The 11,921-nt window shown below is 48.8% G+C and overlaps 1 pseudogene; it reads right to left on the reverse strand.

The window, feature by feature from the left end:
- Window positions 1-252: 252 nt before the first annotated feature.
- Window positions 253-1,538, reverse strand: LOC143794022 (polymerase delta-interacting protein 3 pseudogene; annotated as a pseudogene).
- Window positions 1,539-11,921: the final 10,383 nt, after the last annotated feature.

Consider the following 11,921-nt stretch of genomic DNA (forward strand, 5'->3'; position numbering starts at 1 on the left):
GCGATTTTGTACGGCTGTAGAAAGCCGTATATTACGGATCCGTAATATACGGCTGATAGGAGCAGCCCCATTGAGAATAATTGTGCCGTATGTAATGCGAGTTTTACGGACTTAGTTTCTGTGCTCTTACGTCCGTAAAACACGCATGTGTGACCCCAGCCTTATAGACACTATTTTGCTGTTTTAAAACAAAATACAGGTCAGATATTTTAAAGTGTGGTATCTCCGTTACACACCTTAATTATCTGTGGGTTAAAAATTGTGTAATTTGAGGGCCATTTGTTCAAAACAGCTGACATGTCCCGGCTTTGATGCGGGCTCACCCGCTGATGACCCTGAGGATTTAAAGAGTGCTCTTAAGATAGTATCAGGATTAACTTCAGCTGGAGGATTTTAAGCAACACTGGAGGAGGAGGAGGAGGTTGTTTCTTCTAGATTCACCTTCCTTCTTTGATGGGGTGTCACTTAATCTTAGAAGTATGGACTGGTCTGATGTTATCACACTACCATTCAAAGGAAGATTGCATTTCATTGGTTGTCAATCTAGATATCTGTTGTTGTATTTTTTGTAGGCACCAAATGCATCTTCCTGTCTTACAAACACAACCTCTGAAACTCCAGAACTCAACAAGCAGGTGCGCTTCAAGGCACCGCATACACAGAAAAGCTCCACGATATCTTCCTCTGTGACTCTTGGATGCAAATTATTTATGGTCATTTTTGTGACTTCTAAATGGCTAAAGACAGACTCTTTTGGAGTGGGCCCTACTGATGAACAGGCCTCCTTTGTGATAAGCGTCCGTGACACGTTGGTTAGAACCTTTGTGTGCAATAAAGGTGGCAAAGTCTTGTGCTGAGTAAGCATGGGAGCTGTGTATGCATCATTCTGTACCACTTTAGTAAGAGGTAAAGTTTGCCCAAGAGAAAATTAATTTCTAGACATTCCCATCCTTTTTTGCACAGTGTTGGCAGCTGTAATATTTATCTTCTTGGTGGGGATGTGGGAAAGTTCCGTCATCATCAATATTGTCCATATCTTGTAAAGAGGAAATATGTTGTTTCCCAGGTTCGTGGTTAACTATGTTTATTGGCATTTCTTTAACAGTGTTAGTTACACCTGAACAAATATTTTTCTGCTGTGAAATTTGGATGGTCTTGTTAGTATGTATGGGTGAAGATGAAGAACCTTGTGCCACAGGTGATTTGATAGTTACAGCCGGTGTGCTCCTCTTTAATCATCTCACGAGAATCTTGCACTTTACCCTTTATACAGACAAGTGCGTCTTTGGCAGCCAATTTCTCACAGGCATCTTTTATGCCGAGCTTCAGATGCACATCTGTTACACCTATTTTCTGACGGGCACCAAACACATTCTGGTAATTGGTGGGGGGTAAACAACTAATCATTGTGGGCTGGATCTTTGATCTCATACCTCCCATAGCCCGCTGTACATTCCCATTCCTGCCGTCACCATGCCCCTTTTCCTGATCTCTTCATCCAGCGACTCGTCCACTAAATTTCTGCTAAAAACCTGCATCTTCCCAGCAGCAATTGTGGAGGAAGCAATGTGATTGTTTTCAAGGGTGTTTATGATGCCTGTAAAAAAAACTGTTTACTCAGTATGTTGATGTGTGCCCCCCAGGGGGAAATGTTTGCCAGCCCATACACTTAGTGTATCGGCATTACAAGTATAGGAGACCCGCTCCTTTGTATTGAGAAAAAAAAATTATGATGCCCTCCTCCACGTTTCTTCAAAGGGGGATTGGGGTGCGTGCAAATTTGGGGCAGGCCTTGCATTCACTGCATAGCCAAACAATGGGAGACCCAGCTCATAATAATGGGAACTGTAGGGGTTGGTCAGCTGCTTTAACAATGCAATTCTCAACTTTTGGGTCTTCATCCTCAACGCTGAGATTCTGCACTGCAGGTTCTTCATCTTTAAAATTGAAATTCTTTACTGCAGGTTCTTCATCCTCAACAATGCAATTCTCCACTGCAGTTTCTTCTGCCTCAACACTGCAATTCTCCACTTATAGGTGCTCTTTAGCCTCACCACTGCAATTCACCAATGCATGTTCGCATGTTCTTCAGCCTCAACACTGCAATTCTCCACTCCATGTTCTTCAGGCTCACCTCTGCAATTCTCCACTGCTGACTCTTCATCCTCAACACTGCAATTCTCCACTGCAGTTTCTTCATCCAAACACTGCAATTCTCCGATGCAGGTTCTTCAGACTTAACACTGCAATGCACTGCATAGTCAAACAGTATGGTAGTACCAACTTCCTAATAATGGGAAGTTTGGTTAAATGTGGCCATTCACTGTGTCAGTCTAAAGGGTTATTGGGGTGCATGTAACTTTGGGGTAGGCCAGGCCTTGCATTAAATGCATTGGCAAACAGTATGGGACTACCAAATTTATAATAATGGGAACTTTGGTTTCATGTGGCCATCCAGTACATCGGTTGAAAGGGTTATTTCGGTGCATGTAATTTTGGGGTAAGGCGGGCCTTGAAATCAATGCATAGGCAAACAGTGTGGCAGTACCAAATAAATAATAATGGGAACTTTGGTTTCATGTGGCCATCCAGGACGTGTGTTTTTTGGGTTATTGGTGTGCATACAAATTTGGACCAAGCCTTGCATTCACTTCATGGGCAAACTTTATGGGAGTACAAAATTCATAATAATGGGAACTTTGGTTTCATGTGGCCATCCAGTATGTCGGTTCAAAGGGTTATTGGGGTGTGTGTATCTTTGTAGCAAGGTGGGCCTTGCATTCAATGCATAGGCAAACAGTGTGGCAGTACACAATTTCCAATAATGGGAATTTTAGTTTCATGTGGCCATCCAGGACGTCTGTTCCAAGTGTTATTGGGGTGCGTGTAAGTATGTGGTAGGGCAGGCCTTGCATTCACTTCATGGGCAAACTGTATGGGAGTAAAAAAGATAAGCATAATGGGAACTTTTGTTTCATATGGCGATCCACTACGTCGGTTTAAAGGAATATTGGGGTGCATATAACTTTGTGGCAAGGCGGGCCTTGCATTCAATGCATAGGCAAACAGTGTAGCAGTACCAAATAAATAATGAGAAATCTGGTTTCATGTGGAAATCCAGTACGTCAGTTCAAAGGTTTAATGGGGTGAGTGTAGCTTTGGGGCAAGGCAGCCCTTGCATTCAATGCATAGGCAAACACTATGGGAGACCCACTTTCTTAAAATGGAAACATTTTTTTCATGAGACTTTCCTGTACGTCTCGTCAAAGGTGTATTGAAGTGCGTCCTACACTATGTTCCAAATTATTAAGCAAATGACATTTTTCTCGGATTTTCCTAAATGGTCGGTGCAAATGACAGTCAGTCTAATAAAAGTCATCACCTATTAGAGTATACATCGAATTTTATTGAAAAAACCTCCCAATGATAACAGTATAATCTCCAAAATGAATAAAAACTCAAAATGCACTGTTCCAAATTATTAGGCACAGTAGAAGTTCTAAACATTTGATATGTACAGGGTCCTCTCCCCTCTGTACCAGTCTGTCACTGTAAACTTGTTTACTGTAAACGATATTTAGAACCCTGTATGTAACCCCTTTCTCATGTACAGCACCATGGAATTAATGGTGCTATATAAATAAATAATAATATGTTTTAAAGAACTGAAAATGCTCATTTGTGGAATTTGCAGCATTAGGAGGTCACAGTCACTGAACAAAAAAGCTATTTAACTCCAAAACATCCTAACAAGTCAAGTTACATGTTAACATAAGAACCCTTCTTTGATATCACCTTCACAATTTTTGCATCCATTGAACTTGTGAGTTTTTGCAGAGTTTCTGCTTGTATTTCTTTGCATGAAGTCAGAATAGTCTCCCAGAGCTGCTGTTTTGATGTGAACTGCTTCCCACCCTCTTAGATCTTTTGCTTGATGATACTCCAAAGGTTCTCCATAGGGTTGAGGTCAGGGGAAGATGGTGGCCACACCATAAGTTTATCTCTTTTTATGCCCATAGCAGCCAATGACTCAGAGGTATTCTTTGCAGCATGAGATGGTGCATTATCATGCATGAAGATGATTTTGCTCCTGAAGGCACGTTTTTGCTTTTCATACCATGGAAGAGAGTTATCAGTCAGAAACTCTATATACTTTGCAGAGGTCATTTTCACACCTTCAGGAACCTTAAAGGGCCCAAAACATGATTACTCCACCTCCTTGCTGACGTTGCAGTCCTGTGGGACAACCATCCACTACTTAAAGGGCCCAAAACATGACTACTCCACCTCCTTGCTGATGTTGCAGTCCTGTGGGACAACCATCCACTACTCCATCCATCTGGACCATCCAGGGTTGCTCGACACTCATCAGTAAACAAGGCTGTTTGCAAATTAGTCTTCATGTATGTCTGGGACCACTGCAACCGTTTCTGCTTGTGAACACTGTCACGATTCACACCGTGACTGTCACCAATTGTCAAGGTCCCTTAGCCGCTGCCCACAATATGTCACGGATTGGGGTGACTTTAGACCAGCAGACGGCTATCACATGTGCAGGGGGGCTTATCCTAGTTATCCCTCCACTGCCACAATGTGATGAAAAAACACCCACGAGGCTATTGACCTCTTAGTTTACAGCAGGGGCTTATTTTAGGTATCCCACTGCTCTTCAGTATACCATGAACTGCAGGGATTTGTGTCTATCCCGCTTACAGTTCCACTTAACACTTGCAGCTCTCTGGCGCCCCCCTTACTCTCAGGTCAGATTAGGTACTGCACCTGGGGTAATTAGTCGCCAGAAAGGCTGCCTGCTATGTACTGGCTATTGGGCGCACTGCAGCAACGCGATAACTACTCCCACTCAGGCAGGAACAATAATTATCAAGCCGCAGTCGCTACAGTGACCCCCCCAAAAAGCCGGCACACGGTAAGCTGCCACCAGCGCCGATTAAACGGGTTCGGCTGCTAACCCAAAACAGTAGCGTAAATTCCCTTCAAAGACAGGGTACGTTTTTAGAGCATGGAGAACGAACTAGTAATAAATATGATACCCCATAAATGATTTTTAGGCAGTGTTTATAAAATATTTTACAAAGATGTTACAAATGAGACAATTGCAAATATGTACAAGGTAATTATGAAAATAAAAGGATTAAAGGAAGAAACGGTAACACTCACATATTCTCAGATCATTGCATTGCAGGCTAGGCTAGGAGAGCTTTCCATCTATCCCAGTGCATTGGCACTCGCAGTCTGGTCGCTTCAGGTAAAAACTCACAACTCTCCCCCTGGAAGCCTGCCAGCAGCTTTATAACCTACAGCCTGTGACCTCACAGAAAGGGCTGGTTTTTCCAACCCCTCCTACTTCTTCAGTATTACTCACTGGGCATTAAATATATCTGATGCCCGTAACTTCGCTCCAGACCCTGTCATAGTCATATCAAACCCACCATTCATCTCAGATTACCGTGAGCTTTCTAAGGAGATCAAATATGTCCTATTTGGGATGTATATTCACCGAGTAATCCCTATTTCTTTACCTGATGGAGTTAAGAGCTGAGGCTTGGAGTGATGGGTAGGTCTACCGAGTGAGATTCCAAATATGTATTTTCGTGTCCATAACTTAAACGGTTTGCATAATATCTTACCAAAATGGAACAAAGGACTCCCATGCGTTCTAGAAGTTTCTCTACCAGTTCCTGCTAACACAAATTTCTCTTGCAGCTATGCCCGTCGTAAATACCTTCCGTCAATAAAACTCCCCCACAAGGCAAGCTCTGCTACACAGACAGTTAGAACCACAGGGAAGGAAAGAGAACCAGAGAGAGGGGGGGTTTAGCCCCCGCATGCTAGCAAGAAAACTAACTTATGATATTTCATACCATATCGTGACACCTCCCCCTTTTGGCGTGCGCTACGGCGGCAGGACCTCTCGGTATGCCTCCATGCGCACCTCCGTGGGTTCACCCTGGCGGGAGAGTCCATCTGCATTACCATGCTCTTTGCCCGCTTTGTGTTTAATGGTGAAGTCAAATTGCTGAAGGGCAAGGCTCCAGCGTAGCAACCTGCCATTGGTTCCACACATGGTGCTTAGCCAGCGCAGAGGGTCGTGGTCGGTCACCACAGTGAAGGTGCGCCCGTACAAGTAGGGCTGCAAGCGCTGCAGGGCCCAGACTATGGCCAGGCACTCCTTCTCAATGGTGGAGTAGGCCACTTCCCTCGGCAAAAGTTTCCGGCTCAGGTACAACACGGGGTGCTCTTGGTCCTCCGAGTCCACCTGGCTGAGCACAACACCAAGGCCAAACTCGCTGGCGTCGGTCTGTACCAAGAATGGTCGACTGCTGTCGACTGCTTTCAACACAGGGGCGTTGCACAGTGCGGTTTTCAACGCCTGGAAGGCCCCCTCACAGCCATCTGTCCAGTTGACGATGTGGGGTAGCTTCTTCCTGGTGAGGTCCGTCAAAGGTTTTGCCAGGCTACTATAGTGCTGCACGAAGCGCCTATAGTACCCTGCAGTGCCCAGGAAGGACATCACCTGTTTCTTGTTCCTGGGAGTGGGCCAGTTCACGATCACGCCCACTTTGTCAGGCTCCGGTTTCAGGGTGCCTCCGCCTACCCGGTGCCCCAGGTAGTGAACCTCCCTCATGCCCATCTGGCACTTTCCCGGCTTGATGGTCAGTCCTGCTCGGTGAATTCGCCCGAGCACCTCCTCGAGATGCTGCAGGTGTTCATCCCAGGAGGGACTGAAGATGGCAATGTCATCTAAGTACGCCACAGCGTACTTCTCCAGTCCCTGAAGCAGGAGATTGACCATCCGCTGGAAAGTGGCAGGGGCATTCTTCATGCCGAAGGGCATGACCGTGGACTCGTACAGTCCAAAGGGTGTGATAAAGGCGGACTTCTCCTGCGCCTCGGGGCTCAGGGGAATCTGCCAGTATCCGCGACTCAGATCCATTATTGTCAGGTATTCTGCGCCAGCTAACTTCTCAAGCAGCTCCTCGATGCGCGGCATTGGGTGCGCGTCAGAGGCTGTAATGGCGTTGAGCCCCCTGTAGTCCACGCAGAACCGGGTGGTCCGGTCCTTCTTTGGCACGAGAACTACAGGTGAGGCCCACGCGCTCTTTGACCGTCGAATCACCCCCAGCTGTAACATCTCATCGATCTCCTGGCGCATAATCTGCTGCACCTGGTCAGAGATTCGATAGGGTGTTCGCCGTAGTGGGGCGTGTTTCCCGGTGTCCACCTCGTGGATGGCTAACTCAGTCCTTCCAGGCCGGTTGGAGAACACGACCCGGAAGGGTTCCAGTGTGGTTTGCAACTGCAACCGCTGTGGTTCATCTAGCGAGGCGCTCACCTCCACGTCCTCAATGGACCCACGGGCCTTGGCTTGGGCCAGCATGTCCAGGAGGGTGTCTTCCTCCCCGTCTTCGGGTGCGCTGCAGACCGGTAGGACAAAAGGTTCACGTTCGTGATGAGCCTTCATCATGTTGACGTGAAAGGCCTTTCGCCTACCCCGAGCGTGGTCAAGCGTGACCACGTAGGTGACCGGGTTGAGCTGTTGGTGGACGACATACGAGCCCTCCCAGGCTGCCTGAAGCTTATCCGTTGGTACAGGAACCAGCACCCACACCTTTTGACCCACGTGGTAGGTCCGCTCTCGGGCGTTCTGGTCGTACCAGTGCTTCTGATCAGCCTGAGCCTGCGTCATGTTGTCATGCACCAACTGCGTCAAGGTCTGCATCTTGTCACGGAAGCGCATGACATACTCCACTATGGACACTTCAGAAGGGTTCGGCTCCTCTTCCCAGGATTCTCTTACCAACCCAAGGGGTCCCCGGACTCGCCTGCCGTACAGGAGCTCGAAGGGGGAGAACCCCGTCGAGGCCTGCGGAACCTCTCGGTAAGCGAATAGCAGGTGTGGGAGGTACCGCTCCCAGTCGCGCCCTTGAGTCTCAACCAGCATGCGTAGCATCTGTTTGAGGGTACCATTGAAGCGTTCACACAAGCCATTGGTCTGTGGGTGATACGCACTCGATACCAGGTGCTTCACCTGCATTTTCTTACAGAGAGCCTCCATTAGGTGAGACATAAATTGGGTCCCTCGATCAGTAAGCATTTCCCTGGGAAATCCTACCCGTGAAAAGATGGCCAACAGGGCATCCGCCACCTTATCTGCCCTAGTTGACGACAGAGCTACTGCCTCTGGGTACCGGGTAGCGTAGTCTACCACAGTAAGAATAAATCGCTTTCCAGAGCTGCTGGAGACGGCCAGCGGGCCCACAATGTCCACCGCAATCCTCTGGAAAGGCTCCTCTATCACTGGCAAAGGGATCAGGGGAGCCTTAAGAGCAGGCCCCGCCTTCCCCACTCTTTGACAGGTGACACAGGAGCGGCAGTAGTTTGACACATCTGTCCCCATCTTAGGCCAATAGAAGTGTTGAGACAGCCGGGCCTTAGTTTTGCTGATACCCAAGTGTCCAGCTAGCGGGATCTCATGGGCAATCCGCAACAACTCACCCCGGAATTGCTGTGGGACGACCAGCTGTCTTTCCCTCAACCACTTCTTTTGTGATTCTCCGGGTACTGTCTCCCGGTACAACCTTCCTCCTTCCCAGAACACCTTCTCCTTATAAGTCTCGGAGAAGCGCGTCCCGGCGAGTTGTCTCAAACTCTCTAGGCTCGCATCTGTGTGCAGAGCGGCCTGAAACTCCTGGCTAGGGGAAGCCAAAAGCGATGTCAGGGTCCCTTCCCCACGGGAGCCCTCTGGGACCTGCACTGGGTCCACCTCTGGTTCAGTCACACTGATGACTGAGGAGGGTCCGGAAGGCAGACAGGTATCTGCGTTCCGGGCACTCTGACTGCGGGTGACAGCAGCTACGTAGGCTGTCTCCCCGGGGATTTCTACAGACCCAACAGCCGACGCTGCTATGGGCTCTACCTCCCCATCCACCCCCATTACCTCAGGAGCATTGCTACTTATGGGCCAGTTACCTTCCTCGGTGGCACTGGTCAATTGCATGGCATCACCTTGCTCACGGTTCCCATGTATCTCCCCATTTCTTGTAGCACCGACACTTGCCCCTGCTAGGGGTTCCTCAGCCGTCTCACTCCGCAGAGCGACGTGGCTGAGCACTCCTGTACCTATGGACACATCAACTTTCACAGAAACATTATTATCAGATACAGTTGGCACAGGTACAACATTTTCACCATCAATCCTAGGGAAAAAATGGTTAACAGATGCATCACTACAAGATAAAGCATGGTCAGGTAACACATGCGATTTCCCATCATCATCATCATCATCATCATCAGGGTTAACTTTACCCTCATTAGTAGATTGGGGAGGAGGGTCATCCACGAAGTATGCAACCAACCTCCCCAAATCAGTCCCCAACAAAACATCAGTGGGCAAATTATCAGACAGCCCCACTTCCTTCACCCCGCTCCCGGCACCCCAATTAATAAAAACCCGGGCCATTGGCAAGGGACAGCTGATGCCCCCAATCCCAGTGACAGTTAGGGTTTTCCCCGGAATGATTTCTTCAGGGGCCGCCAGTTCGGGTCGGATGAGGGTTCGTTCAGCCCCGGTGTCCTTGAGGCCTGTAGCAACACGACCTCCCACAGTGACGGGCTGTACGTTGTCACACACCCTCCCAACCACACCACCCACCAAAAGAACGGCTGCATTAGGCCCTGGGGCCTGGGATGAGGGGTTCTTCTGCTTGGCTGGACATTGGTGACTGAGGTGTCCAGTCTGCCTGCAGTGGTAACACTGCCGAAGTTCGGTGGTAGGTCTGGTGCTGTTGGCCACGGGGACAGGACCTCTGGTGTGTTGGCTGGCAGGGGTACTGGCGTTGGCTGCAGGCTTACCCCCTCTCCAGCTGGTGGTGACTGGCTTCCGCACTTCCGATCTACGGTTGGCCTCATAGGCATCGGCAATCTGCGCTGCTTTCGTCACGTCTTTGGGTTCTCTGTCCATCACAAACTGTCGCACCTCAGTTGGGCAAAGACGGAAGAACTGGTCTTTGATCATCAGGTCTCGCAGCTGTGTAAAGGTGGTCACTGACAGTCCTTGGGTCCACTGGTCAAAGTGGGTCCCCAGTCCATGCACCACATCACTGTAACTCGTGTGGGCCACGTTGGAGGGTCCGGAACTTTTTACGGTACACCTCGGGTGTAAGCTGGTACTTGGCTATCAGAGCCTGCTTGATGGCCTCATAGTCACCATCTTGTTCTTGAGGGAGTGCAGCAAACGCTTCCAGAGCTTTTCCCCTCAGCCCTGGTGTCAGGTACCGTGCCCATTCTTGTGTAGGCAGCTGGTACTGCCTGCAGGTTTTCTCAAAGGCCCGCAGAAAAGTGTCCAAGTCCCCATCCTTTTCCATAACAGGAAAGTGGTCGGGCCGGGGCTTTGGTGTCTGAGCGCTGCTGGGCTCACGGCTGGACTGGGACGACCCCTGCATTTGTAGTTGGGCCATCTGCAGCTGGTACTCCCTCTGCGCTTGGGCCTCTCGCTCGGCTCGCTGGGCCTCTCGCTCGGCTCTCTCTGCCTCTCGCTGGGCCTCTCGCTCGGCTCGCTCCTGGTATTGCTGGATCAGCTGCAGGCGTCTCTCTAGGTCATCTGCGGAGCATTGTTGCAGAGCCAGCTGCAGGAGGAGGTCTGCGCCCCCTTGGTTGCCAGTAGGGCCCGTATTCAGTGGTTGGACCTCTGCTGCAGCACCATGTTCGCTTGTGCCGGCTTCTGCGGCCTCTGGGCTCTGTGAGTGGTCTAGAGCGGCTTCCCATTGCATCAGGGCTGCGACCAGTTCGCTTTTGCTTTTACTTGCATAGTCAATGTGCTGTGACTTGCATAAGGCAACAAGGGTGTCTCTGGTCTGCTGTTCATAGAAGGCTTCTCCTAGCCCAACCATGGTTGCCAAATAAAAGATAGAATAGAAAAACGAAGAGAAAGGGAAGGGATAATTACCAGTACACAATTGTCTCACAACTAATAAACACTGAGTTCGTTCTCCAAACTTATTTGCGCAGAGTTCTCGCAAGAACTTTCTGCAAGTTTTTAGTGAGAGGAATGATTGCTCAAACCAAATCACTAATGCTCTAATATCCCACCGCTGCCACCAATATGTCACGATTCACACCGTGACTGTCACCAATTGTCAAGGTCCCTTAGCCGCTGCCCACAATATGTCACGGATTGGGGTGACTTTAGACCAGCAGACGGCTATCACATGTGCAGGGGGGCTTATCCTAGTTATCCCTCCACTGCCACAATGTGATGAAAAAACACCCACGAGGCTATTGACCTCTTAGTTTACAGCAGGGGCTTATTTTAGGTATCCCACTGCTCTTCAGTATACCATGAACTGCAGGGATTTGTGTCTATCCCGCTTACAGTTCCACTTAACACTTGCAGCTCTCTGGCGCCCCCCTTACTCTCAGGTCAGATTAGGTACTGCACCTGGGGTAATTAGTCGCCAGAAAGGCTGCCTGCTATGTACTGGCTATTGGGCGCACTGCAGCAACGCGATAACTACTCCCACTCAGGCAGGAACAATAATTATCAAGCCGCAGTCGCTACAGTGACCCCCCCAAAAAGCCAGCACACGGTAAGCTGCCACCAGCGCCGATTAAACGGGTTCGGCTGCTAACCCAAAACAGTAGCGTAAATTCCCTTCAAAGACAGGGTACGTTTTTAGAGCATGGAGAACGAACTAGTAATAAATATGATACCCCATAAATGATTTTTAGGCAGTGTTTATAAAATATTTTACAAAGATGTTACAAATGAGACAATTGCAAATATGTACAAGGTAATTATGAAAATAAAAGGATTAAAGGAAGAAACGGTAACACTCACATATTCTCAGATCATTGCATTGCAGGCTAGGCTAGGAGAGCTTTCCATCTATCCCAGTGCATTG

The sequence above is a fragment of the Ranitomeya variabilis genome, chromosome 1 (assembly GCF_051348905.1).
Source record: "Ranitomeya variabilis isolate aRanVar5 chromosome 1, aRanVar5.hap1, whole genome shotgun sequence".
Lineage (NCBI taxonomy): Eukaryota > Metazoa > Chordata > Amphibia > Anura > Dendrobatidae > Ranitomeya > Ranitomeya variabilis.